This window comes from Microtus ochrogaster, linkage group LG5, assembly GCF_000317375.1.
Source record: "Microtus ochrogaster isolate Prairie Vole_2 linkage group LG5, MicOch1.0, whole genome shotgun sequence".
Lineage (NCBI taxonomy): Eukaryota > Metazoa > Chordata > Mammalia > Rodentia > Cricetidae > Microtus > Microtus ochrogaster.
In genome coordinates, this window is record NC_022031.1 from 17,417,087 (window position 1) to 17,430,169 (window position 13,083).

General features: G+C 42.8%; 1 non-coding gene across 1 annotated transcript; it reads right to left on the reverse strand.

Moving 5' to 3' along the window:
* Positions 1 to 778: 778 nt before the first annotated feature.
* Positions 779 to 884, reverse strand: LOC113457778. The gene has a single exon (XR_003378274.1). It is a non-coding gene; the product is annotated as a U6 spliceosomal RNA (small nuclear RNA).
* Between the last annotated feature and the right edge of the window lie 12,199 nt (positions 885 to 13,083).

Here is a 13,083-nt window from a genome sequence, read left to right on the forward strand (position 1 = left end):
GTGCTGTTTGAATTTAGCTGATACTTGTCACGCTATCCTTCCCACAAAATGCCCATTTTCATTACAATAACCTTTTGTTGGAAAATAAAAAGAAAAGCACAATTTGAACTAATTTTTAAGATAGCCCAATGATTAAGGACACAGCTGTAACACTCCCTTATCAGCTCTGGATCCACAGACCCATTTCTTTTTTTTTTTTTTTTTTTTTTTTTTTTTTTTTTTTGGTTTCTCTGTAGCTTTGGCGCCTGTCCTGGAACTACCTCTTGTAGACCAGGCTGGCCACAAACTCACAAAGATCTGCCTGTCTCTGCCTCCCAAGTGCTGGGATTAAAGGTAGCTTCATTTCTCATGGTAAAAGTAGTTTTCACTTCATAGGGTTATTCAAGGAGTAAGTGAGACAAACACACATGAGGTAAAAATTTAAGTTATCTGTCTGAACTACATATATAATGTATATAACACACTAAGATTGGTTGATGATTCGTGTTCTCTGCCTTCTACTTTCTGCTCTCAAGAATGTGCTCCATCATATGACAAAGACCTAATGTTGCATATGGAATTACATCGTCTTCCAGCTGTCAGTAAGAAAGAGAGACTATTCCTGGTGGACATGATGACTACCAGGACCCTAAAAACTGGGAAAGGGAACAAAGGGTCAGATAAAGGAGATATTGCTGCCTAGCATGTGGGAGAGTCTGTATGCTTTGTACGATCCCCAGCCCTGCATAAGAAGTGGGGAAGCAACATACAAAAGTCAGTAGCTTTTTTTTTCTATTTTTAAAATATGGAACACTTTCATGAATTTTTGCTGCATTCTTGAACAGGATCCATGCTAATCTCCTCTGTATCGTTCCAATCTTTTTGTGTATGTGCTGCCAAAGCAAGTTCATAAGTAGCTTTTCTTTATACTAACAACTAATCTGCTAAGCAGGGAAGAAATGGGGGGTTGGGGAGTCCCACTCATGATAGAGCTTTTTAAAAACAGGAATAAGAGCTAGGTGGTGGTGGCACACGCCTTTAATCCCAAGACTCAGGAGGCAAAGGCAAGTGGGTCTCTGTGAGTTCGAGGCCAACCTGGTCTACAGAGTGAGTTCCAGGACACACAGGACTGTTACACAGAGAAACCCTGTCAAGAAGAAAAGGACCTTTCTAACTGGAAACTTTAAGAGACTGGAAAGAAAATGAAGAAGACTCCAGGAGATGAAAAAAATCTCCCATGTTCATGGATTGGCAGAATTAGTGTTGTGGAAATGACCACGATACTGAAAACGATGTACTGATTCAAAGCAAACTCCATCAAACTTCCCATGAGTTCTTCACAGCGCTGGGGAAGGCAATCATAAAATTCATATGGAGGTACAAAGAGCTCTGAAGAGTTGAGGTAATTCCTAGTAGAAAGAGCCAAAGTGTCACAATATAAGGTTTCAAATTACATTATGGAGCCACAGAAACACAAATAACATGGTACGGGTGCAAAAACAGATCTGAAGGCCATTGAAATAGAAGACCCAGAAATAAACCACACAGATATAGCCACCTAATTTTCTGACAAAGATGTCAAAAACATACATTGGAGGAAAAACCATGATCCTAGAAAAACTGGGATTCCCAAATAGATGAACAAAACTGGATACATATCTCTTCATCCTGCACGCACAAAACAAATCAAAATGGATCAAATACTTCAATGTAAACCTAAAATTTTGGCAGTGCTAGGAGTAAAAGACTGCAACATGGCGACATTCTAGGACACAGAGGTGGCCAGCAAGGCACGTGCCCCCAAGCTTGACCATCTGAGTTTGGTTTCCTAGGACCCACACAACAGAGACAGAGAACAATTCCCTACAAGTTATTTTTAACATTTCATGTGCTATGGCATATGTATGTGCTCGCACACACACACACACAAACACACACACAAACACACAATGAATCTAAAAAATGCAACCTCTGTCCTTATGTTATAATGTCTATGGTATGGGAAGGTGCTCTGCAGGATACCAGAAGAGAAATGTAAACCCAACCCATCCACTGAACCTTTGATCTACGATGGTGTCCCATCTGTAAAATATGCTAGGGCAATGGTGGCACAAAACTTGTAGGAGCAACCAACCAATGTCTGCTCATTCCATGAGATGGAACCCATACCTGATACTGCTTGGTTGACCAAGAACCAGAGACTAGATATCCCAGAGACCTAGGGTAAAATCAAATACTACTGTTCTAAACACACACACGCACATACACGCACACACACATACACACACATACACACACACGCACATACACACACACACATACACACACACACACACACACAAAACCTAGTAAAATGACCCAGAGGGAGACCTTGAAACACACAGCTCTAAATGGGAGATCTCCATCAAATCCCTCCCCTCTGAGCTCAGGGAATCCCAAGGAACACAGAAAAAAAAAATGTAAGGAATTGACAAATGGAACCAACCAGGTATGATGGCACACACCTTTAATTCCAGCACTTAGGAAGAAGCAAAGGCAGAGGATCTCTGTGAGCTTGAGGCCAGCTTGGTCTACATCGCAAGTGCCAGGACTACACTGAGAGACCCTGTCTAAGAAAACAGACAAACAAAAGAATTGACAATTAGCATGAAATTAACTTCAACACAGCAAAGCAAACAATCACCAAAATGAAGAGCCAGCCTACAGAATGAGGGAAAACATCTTTGTCAGCTTCTCATCAGACAAGGGATAATATCCAAGATATATAAAGAACTTCAACAATTAATTGCAAAAGTCCAATTCATCTAATAGACAAGTGGGTCAATAATTGAAAAGTCTGTAGTCTGCTAAAGAACGGAAGAGAGAAAAAATGGACCAAAATTGTTTTCCCATTTCATCATGGTAGGAATTGAACTTGAGGCCTCATTTAGGAAGAAATGACATAAATTTTTGAAATACTCAAAATTACACAATACCAAAAAGTAAAACATCAGATAGAATTTATACATACTTGAGGCTAAATGTAGCAGCATACGCCAGTAATCCCAGCACTTGAGAGGCTAAAGTAAGAGGATGGCAAGTTCAAGGCCAGTCTGGGCTCCATAGAGAGACCATAACTCAAAAGAAAAAGTTGAGCAAACTAAAACACTTGCAGATGTGTGAGGGAGGCAGTTCTGGTCTGAGAATCACAGAACTATATGAGAGAAGATAGATGAGCGTGTACGAGCAAATTGTATGGGAGGCGCCAGTGCCACCACTATGACCCTTCTCCAGCAGGAGCTCTGTGCCCCGGATGAGGACATGGCTCACACTAGACCAAAACCAGAATGGAGGGCTGGGGGTTTGGCTCAGTGGTGGATCACTTGCCTAGCATGGGGAAAACTCCAACACAACAGAAACATAGAAACGGGGCTGTAGACTCTCCAAAAAGGACAAAGGGGCAAAGGAACAGAGAGGCCAAGTAGAAGATGTGACATGTCCATGTGCTAGCTCTGTGGGGGTGACACGTCCACATGCCGGCTCTGTGGGGGGTGATATGTCTACGTGCTAGCTCTGTGGGGGTGACAAGTCCATATGCTGGCTCTGTGGGGATGGCACATACATGTCCACATGCTGGCTCTGTGGGGATGGCATGTCCACGTGCTGGCTCTGTGGGGGGGTGATATGTCCATGTGCTAGCTCTGTGGGGGGTGATATGTACACGTGCTAGCTCTGTGGGGGTGACACGTCCACGTGCTGGCTCTGTGGGGATGGCATGTCCACGTGCTGGCTCTGTGGGGAATGAGGCAGAGAACTAACACAGACTGAGAGCAGCAAAATCTCAACATACACCGTTGATGATGTGTTAAATTACTCTGCAGTAATTTAAGGCATTTAAAAGCACATTTTATTTTTTGATTAATCTATTTAGTAGTGTCATGCATGCTCCCAACAAGACTGAAGGAGGTAAAGAGCTCTCATTCCCACACACATTTGGCCCCCACACCACAGGCACAACCTCCCCCAATGTTAACGCCCATACCACTATGGGCATGTTACAGCTGATATCCCTGCATTGAAATATTATCACCTGAATCCCACATTTCATGTTCAAGATCACTGTTGGTGTTATAAAGTCTATGGCTTTGGACACATGTATAATGACATGTACCCACCGTTACAGCATTGTGTAAAATAGTTGTGCTGCCCTAAAAATCTTCCATTCCATACCTGGTAGAAAACCTAACTAACATGACTACAAGCTTGACTATTATAGATGACTATCTATTAACCTGTGTTTCTTAATTATACATTACATTTTTGAATGAGCTGTACAAACACAATACCTTAATCAAGAGCATAAATATAACAAAATTGACCTTAAATTTGTATCAATAAGCCAAGATCCATAGCAATGCAAATCTCTAAGCATATCCCCCTTTAAATGTAAACAAACATTTATAAACAATCATTTAGGGAATTTGGGCATAGTTCTCTCCAAAGTGCTTCCTACTTTTTGTTGGGCAAAGTAATTTTTGGGGGTGTATATGATGACCTTTTGGGGGTCTTGGTCCATCAAACCACATTAGTCTGGAAGGATTCCACAGGTTCTCATCCTCTGTTGGAACAAAAAAGAACCTCTTTTCCAAAGCAACATATCCTTAGACCCAAATTTTGAAGACAAGATATTTTTAAAGTACATAGGTTGGTTTAGCTTAGCAGCCCATACAATGAAATGTCCCTCTGTACTCAGCTCCTTCACAGTCAAAAAATTTAAAGAAAACACAATAATATACAAAATCCAGACTCTCTGTGTATTTTCCATCTTTACATGGCTTATTTTTCTTACTCTATTCTTTTCTACAAGTTTAATAGTTATTCTATTATCTTTACTCCTTTAATCTATGGCTGTCTAAACTCTTTTATGTTACATTTACTGTCTCTTTGCTCTTTTTCTTCTCTCTCCCAAGCCTAAGTAAATTTTTTAAACACACTGTGTCTCGTTTAGAGGTCTTTTATGTCTGAATCTGTTCTATTGTGTATCTGAAATCCTTTTCTGTCCAGGAACACTTTTTAAAATGCTAAGCAGCATTACTAGGACTAAGGCTGCTTTGCCTTTTGGCTCCGCCCAGTCCAACATGGCCGAGGTCCATTCATTGCCTCCGAGAGCCATTCTCCCCACCCCAGATTCAGGGTCGGGTCACAGCAGGTCTGTGTTACCATAAAGCACTCTGTTCGCAAACCCTATTTAGATGCCCCGTAACTGGACCTCTCAAGTCAGAGTTCCATGCTAGCAGCAAGCCATTTCAAACCCTTCAAGACCACATGGGTGTTCTCTTTCTGCTACTGCTGAATCAGGAAGACCTTTCTTAAAGAAATCAAACAGAGCAAGAAGCTGCATTAAACTCTGGGGGTTTTTTTTTGTTTTTTTTGTTTTGTGTGTGTGTGTGTGTGTGTGTGTGTGTGTGTGTGTGTGTGTATAGAATTCATTTTCAAGCTCTCTCAGGTCTTTATGTGGATGTAAGTACCCACATTGGTGCACCAATCTGTAGTTGTAGGCTGTTTGTTTGTTTTCCCGTTGCCCAGTCTCTTGAAATAATCACACAGGAACATTACTATTTAAATCACTGCTTGGCCAATCACTTAAACGTATTGCTAACTAGCTCTTAATATCTTTGGTTAACCCATTTTCATTATTTTATATTTTGCTATGAGGCTTGTGGCCTACTGGCAAGGTTCTGGCGCATCTATCTCTGGCACCAGATCCATGGCTTCTCACTGACCCCACTTTCTTCCTCCCAGCATTCAGTTTAGTTCCCCCTCTGCTCCCGCCTAGCTCTATGCTGTCCTCTCACAGGCCATTAACCAATAAAAACAACACATATACAGAAGAACTTCCCACACCACATACCTGCTTATCCTTCCCTCTGCTCAGCTTCCAATCTTTCTTCTGTATGTGCAGATCCAAATATCATGCAATTGGATCCATAACGTATGTGGCCTTTTCAGTCTGGCTACTTTCCCTTGGTTAATATATAGCCTCCCCCCAATCTTTTCGTTTGTTTTCAGTGCTGAAAAGTATTCTGTTATGTGGACACACCAGTTTATTTACCCACTTCCCTACTCTAGGACATTGTGGTAGTTGCCATGGTTTCTGCAGTTATGAATCAAGTGAGGTATTAGTTTTCTTTTGTGTCACTGTGACCAAAAAAACTGACAGAAGCCGGGGAGAAATGTCTGACTGCGGCTCAAAGATCCAGTCCCCTGGGGCAATGAAAGCCCAGGGGAGCAGTTCCACTCATAGTGGCAGCGTGTGGTGGGGGCTGTTTGAACCATGGGACACGGGATCAGAATGACAGAAACAAAAGTTGGCTCCACCGTTGGCAGCCCTCCTCAGTGGCCTGCTTCCACATCCTACAGATTCCAGAACCTTCCCCAAATTGCAGCACAGGCTGGGGAATAAGGGTTTAAAACATGAACACATATTTGGGAGACATTTCAGAGTCAAGCCATGATGAGCTGTAGTAAATATTCTTTGCAAATTTTTGTGTAGAGAAAGCACTTTTGCCTATATAGTCTAAATATAGGCGCCAATTTCTCGACTAAGCCCTAATAAGCCAAATACAACAAACCAATGTATTTATCGGTCTGACTAAAAGAGTTGCCCTTGTAAAACGTAGTGAGGACTGAGAATATGGCTCAGCAGTAAAGTGTTCGCCATGCAGGCAGTAAGGCATTCAGCCCCCCAAAGACAAACTTCAAAAGCCTGGTGCAGCGACATTCACTTGTGATCCCAGCTCTGGGGAGCGAGGAACAGGAAGATCCTTGGGGCTCTCTAACCAACCAGTTTACTTGGCAAGTTCCAGCCAGTAAGATACCTAACACACACACATACACACACACTCTCTCTCTCTCTTACACACACACACACACACACACACACACACACACACACACACACACCTTCTCTTCTTCCCCAGCTGTTAACAGTGGGTCAGTGGATCATTGAGGCAGTGGGTCAAGTTTGCCTGTATTTGCTTCCTTTGGAGCACAGGGCTCAGACACTCATGGACTGTCCTAGCAAAGATAACATCTTCGTGCCTCTTTATCCCGTCTTTAAAATGGGAATTTTAAGTTTCTATCTCGTGCCTAAATGAATATACACCCACAAACTCTTAGAATTATAAGTGGCATGTAACGTGCTTTAGAGAGAACTAGTATGTGCGTGGATCTCCTCGTACATGCTGGTCTCACGCAGTTCTGGTGAGGTCATCCTGCTGCTCAGAGTATCCGGTCCACAATTTGATTCTATCCTACTTACAAGCCCACAGTGTAGCCTGTTACTATTTCACGGATGGTAGCAGAAGGCGCTGTCATTAAATCAGGCCACGTAGTATGCCGACCCCTGGGCAATGTGGTCTGGTGAAGAAGAAAGTTTATTCTCAGGACCTGAATCCTCGAGGATAGGGTAGGGGACATTAATGAGACAAACACAGCCACTAAAGGCTTGGCGCTCAGATATGGGCAGAGAAGTAGGTAAGTGGTCTGTGGATGTGCAAGCAAGCTGCCTGGCTCCTCAGGGTACTCACGTTCAGAACAGGTGATGTTGGCACGACTCAAGGGGGCAGTCAGCGGTTTCCTGGCATCAGATGGCAGGAATTAGATGCTTAGGTAAGCCCAAGTAAAGTGGTTTTGACAAAAACAGCTTTCTAGTCCCTGAGAAGTAACCAAGACCGCTGTTATCATTATAACAAAAATATCAAAAGTATTGCCTACTGTGGAATTAGTGGGATACTAGACATACTGCCCAGCTATGTGACCGCCAAAATTAACAATTTTTTTACTCATCTGAAAGCAATGAAGCTACAGGGTTCACTTTCCTTTCAATTCAACAGGAGTTGTCTGAGTCAGGAAAGAAATGCACAGTAAAACAACAAGACAAGAGCGTTGCTATGTTGGTGTCCATTCCTTTTGCCCTCAGGACTTCGGGGGAGACACAGCATGAACCAACGGGGGTTTGCATCGCAGTTTGGGATTACTGAATTTGGGGAACACATTGCTTTCACACAAACAAGAGAGCAGGGAGCTTAGCTGTTCTTCGTCATAGAGGAAGCTGTCACTCAACCCTCAAGCTTGCTCACTCTGTCCAGGGAAGTGTGCTCTTTTAATGCAGTGCCCCCCCTTCCCCCCCTTTCTCTGTCTCTCTCTCCCTCGCCCACCCCCTCACCGCTGCCTAAGAGAGAGGCAGATAGTGAAATAGGTCCAGAGTGTGGGCACTTGTGAGAAACTGGCCTTACCAGCCTCGAGTGATTGGGGGTGCGTGGAAACTGACGTGGTTGAGAACACTATGCCGGGTTTAAAACTTGGGGGTGATTGGGGGTGAATGTACACACATGTAAACCCTTCTGTCTATAATACAAAGCAAGGTAGAAGAATTGTTTTTCAGTGCCAAATTCCTACACTGCACTCATTGAGACAAATTATCCGACTGTATGATCTTCTTCGTACTCGTTAGCCGCCGATTTGTCCAAGCTCTTTGGGAGGTCTTGAAATATTTTTCCTGGGTTCATCAGTTCTCCAGGGATTTGAACGCCTGAGCCACACTATTAAAAGGGAAAGAGTGCCCCCTACAGGCCAGAGTGCCTTACAGCTCTCCAGCTTGCTAGAGTAGAGAAGTCCTTTCTTACTGTGCTGTAAACACAACGTTTGAGTATGAATTCCCAAAAAGATTAAAATAACACATGTCATCAAAGATGAATAAATAAATATCTGGCAGAAAAAATTAAAACATTTTAACTTAAAGTCCTTGAAAACTGGTGTGTAACGATTAGAGAATTAGAAATACATATTATTCTGATTTAATTATTATACATTATCTAGTGCACTGAATGACCATAATGCATTTCATACATTAAGTACAAAAAGTACAATAGTATATCTCAATAAAAATAAAATAAATGAACACATATGGATGCTTTCTTCATTTTTCCCCAAACAGAGTGAGTTGAGGGAGGTGGGATGCATACACCCATGCGTTCAGAACTCTAGAGGCTGAAGTCGGACAGGGCGAGTATGAGGCTAGCCTGAACTACAGCACAACAACAACAAAAGGTTGGTTTGGAATGTGACATCGTTCCTTTCGTTGCTGTGTGTCTGCAAACAAATTTATAAATGTGTCTGCTTGCATGTCTAAGTTCCACTGAGTCATTGTTTTGTTTCTTATTGAATTAGGGTCTCAGTATGTAGTCCAGGCTGGCCCTGAATTCCCTATTTTCCTGCCTCAGCTTCTTGAATGCTGAAACTATAAATGTGTACCGACATGTCTGGCTGTCCCATTGGCATGTAAAAGGGAATGGAATGAGATTCTGCATACAAGGTCCTCACTGTTTGATAACTTGGCACTTTAGAACGCTATGATGATTTACCTTCACTATAGAAACCACGTTGTCAAAGACACAAGGGCATTTTATGTAAACACAAACACAACATGCCTTTACACGGGCTGTGATAGTGTTATAGATGAGAAGTTACTGTAGATATAAATTAAAATAAGTAGAGAAAAGGAAGACTTAAAGTTGCAAGAAAACCCAAGAACACTCGTGAAGATATGGAGAAAACAGCATCCCTAAAAACTTTCCTCGTTCTTCAGAAAGAGTTCTCTATTGTAACTGTTTGTTTATTTTATGGTGGTAGTGGTGGAGGAGGATGGTATCTTGGTAACGTCTCTATTGCTATGATGCACATGGCCAAAAACAACTTGGGGAGGAGAGGGTTTATTTAAGCAGTGACCTGGACCCCCACACTTGAACCATGGATCAGGAAAATGCTCCCACAAACTTGTCCACAGGCGTCTGGGGGAGGCACATTCTCAGCTGAGGTTCTTCCTAGATAACTCCAGCTTGCAGTAAGCTGTCCAAATCCAACCAGGACTGGAGCAGGAGGGTTTTGGTTTTGGGTGTTTGTTTGTTTGTTTGCCAGGACCTCACTGGTATTCAAGGCTGGCTTTGAGATCCTCCTGCCTCCCTTGGGATGTGTTCAGAGAATGACAAGATGCCAGGGGCAAGGGCTTGCGGCCAAGCCTAATGACCTGAGTTCAATTCCCAGGGCCAATGATGGGAGGAAAAAACTGACTTGTGCAAGTTGATGCCTGATCTCCACTCATGTACCATGACACACTTGTGCCACACACACACACAATAAATAAATTAGTAAAAAAATGTTCAAAATCCATTTAAAAATTTAATTACTAGACTGGACATGGTGGTATATGCCTTTAAACCCATTACACAGGAGACAAACAGAAACAAACAAAACCCAAACGAGCAAAGAGTTGGTTATTCTAGTTTATCTGGAGGATCCATGTTTGAAAAATCTATAAAGCTGTGAAAAATAGCTTGTGAGCTGAACATAGTGGCCCAGCATTTGGGAGGCAGAGACAGGCCTCTGTGAATTCCAGGACAGCCTGTCTGCATAGTGAGTCCCAGGCTAGCCAGGGCTACATACTGAGATCCCGTCTCAAAACAACCAACAAACAATTAAGATACTTGCTACAAAACAGGGCTTGGCTTATAGGACACTAAAAAGTAGGGAACGGGGCAGAGTCCAGAAAATATTCCAAGGCTGGGGAACATAAAAGATTTCAGACATTTTCAAAGTGAAATTTCAGGTTAGTGGGAGATGATAAACATCACTGTTCTGCTGCTGTGAAGAGACACCGTGACCAAGGCAGCTTATAAAAAAAAAAAGCATTTAATTGGGGATTTGCTTCAGTTTTAGAGGGAAAGTCTATGACCGTCATGGTGGGGATCACCATAGCAGGCAGGAATGGCACTGGAGCAGAGAGCTTACACCCTGATCTGAAGGCAGCAGGCAGAGGAAGATTGAGACTGGGCCTGGTGTGGGCTTTTGAAACCTCACAGCCCAGCTCCAGTGACACACCTCCTCATCCTTCCTAGACAGTCCACCAACGGAGACACCAAACATCTCAATCTCTGAACCTGTGGGGGCATTCCCATTCAAACAACCACAGCAATTCACTAAGAATACAGATGGTCAGTACACAGACAAGCCTATGTTCTGCATCACTGCTGACCAGAGAGCTAGGAACTGGGGAAGACAGCCTCCTTGGTCCTCCACCAGTGGTGTGCTGCTGGGAATGCAAACTTGTGCAACCACTTTGGAAACCAGTGTGGCGGTTTCTCAGGAAACTGGGAGTCAACCTACCTCAGGATCCAGCAGTTCCACTCTTGGGAATAGACCCAAGAGATGCCCAATCATACTACAAAAACATTTGTTCAACTATGTTCATAGCAGCACTGTTTGTAATAGACAGAACCTGGAAACAACCTAGATGCCCTTCAATGGAAGAATGGATGAAGAAAGTGTGGAATATATACACATTAGAGTCTACTCAGTGGTAAAAAAACAATGACATCCTGAATTTTGCATGCAGATGGATGGAAATAGAAAACACTATCCTGAGTGAGATAACCCAGACCCAAAAAGATGAATATGGTATGTACTCACTCATTAGTGGATATTAGCCATAAACAAAGGACATTGAGCCTATAGTTCGTGATCCTAGAGAAGCTAAATAAGAAGGTGAACCCAAAGAAAAACATATATAGATCCTCCTGGAAATTGGAAGCAGACAAGATCATCAGGCAAAAGTTACAATCTTTAAAAAAAAAAAAGATTTATTTATTTATTTATTGTGTATAGTGTTCTGCCTGCATGTATGCTTCCAGGCCAGAAGAGGGCACCAGATCTCATTACAGATGGCTGTGAACCACTGCATGGTTGCTAGGAATTGAACTCAGGACCTCTGGAAGAGAAGTCAGTGTGCTTAACCCCTGAGCCATCCCTTCAGCCTCTGATACTACAGTCTTGATTTTAGACTTTTGAAGACAGTTCCAAGGGAATTAAAATCAATTTGGGCAATGACAACATTAGTGGAGTAACCGTGAAATCCCTTTAGATAGTCATCAAGAAGACATTTTTTTTTTTAAATGAACAAAGAGAATATTAATTCAGAAAGTCACTTTTCCTTCAGGACTGGGGAGTAGCTCGGTGGTAGAGCACTTGCTTCATATACATCATCCTCCCTACAGAAGAAAAAATCTTTAAAAAGTTTAAACTTTTTAAAAATTTAGTGTGTGTACATGTGCACAACACAGAACACATGTGAAATCCAGAACATTCAGTGGTCTTTCCTACTACATGGACTCCAAAATTAGAGCTTAGGTCCTCAGATTTGCTGGCAAGTACATTTACTGGCTAAGCCATCTCACTGGCCTATGACATAGTTTTATATTTAGAGAAAGACTTGCAGAATAGTACAGTTTCCATGTTTTTGTATTTTTTGGTTTTTTTTTTTTGTGGGGGGGTTTCGAGACAGGGTTTCTCTGTGGTTTTGGAGCCTGTCCTGGAACTAGCTCTTGTAGACCAGCCTGGTCTCGAACTCACAGAGATCCGCTTGCCTCTGCCTCCCAAGTGCTGGGATTAAAGGTGTGCGCCACCACCGCCCGGCTCAGTTTCCACGTTTTTTATAGTTGTTCATTTTCCTGTGGCTGTGTGGTGGTTTGAAAGAAAATGGTCCCCAAAAGAAGTGGCACTCTTCAGAAGTGTGGCCTTGTTGGAGGAAGTGTGTCACTGTGGGGGTGGGCTTTAAGGTCTCATGGATACTCAAGCCATGCCTAGTGTAGTGAGTCAGTTCGCTTCCTGTCGCCTGCTGAATTCTGCCACATCCCACCATGAAGGTCATGGGATAAATTTGTAAGCCAGCCCCAGTGAAATGTTTTTCTTTATTTGGGCTGCTCTGGTCATGGTGTCTCTTCACAGCAATAGAAACCCTAACTAAGACACTATGATAGAGTACTATGACTAAATCAACCCAAGGAATGAACCGGCTCATTCTGGTTCACAGTTGGAGGGTACAGTCTCGGCAGAGGAGCTTAAGACATCTGGCCATTACACCTGCAGTCGGGAAACTGAAGAGGATGAGCGCTGTGCTCAGCAGGCTTTCTCCTTTATGTTTTGTCCAGGACCCTACCCCATGGAGTGGTGCTGCCACACTCAAGTGGGTCTTCCCATTTCAGGTCATATAATCTAGATGCTACCTTACAG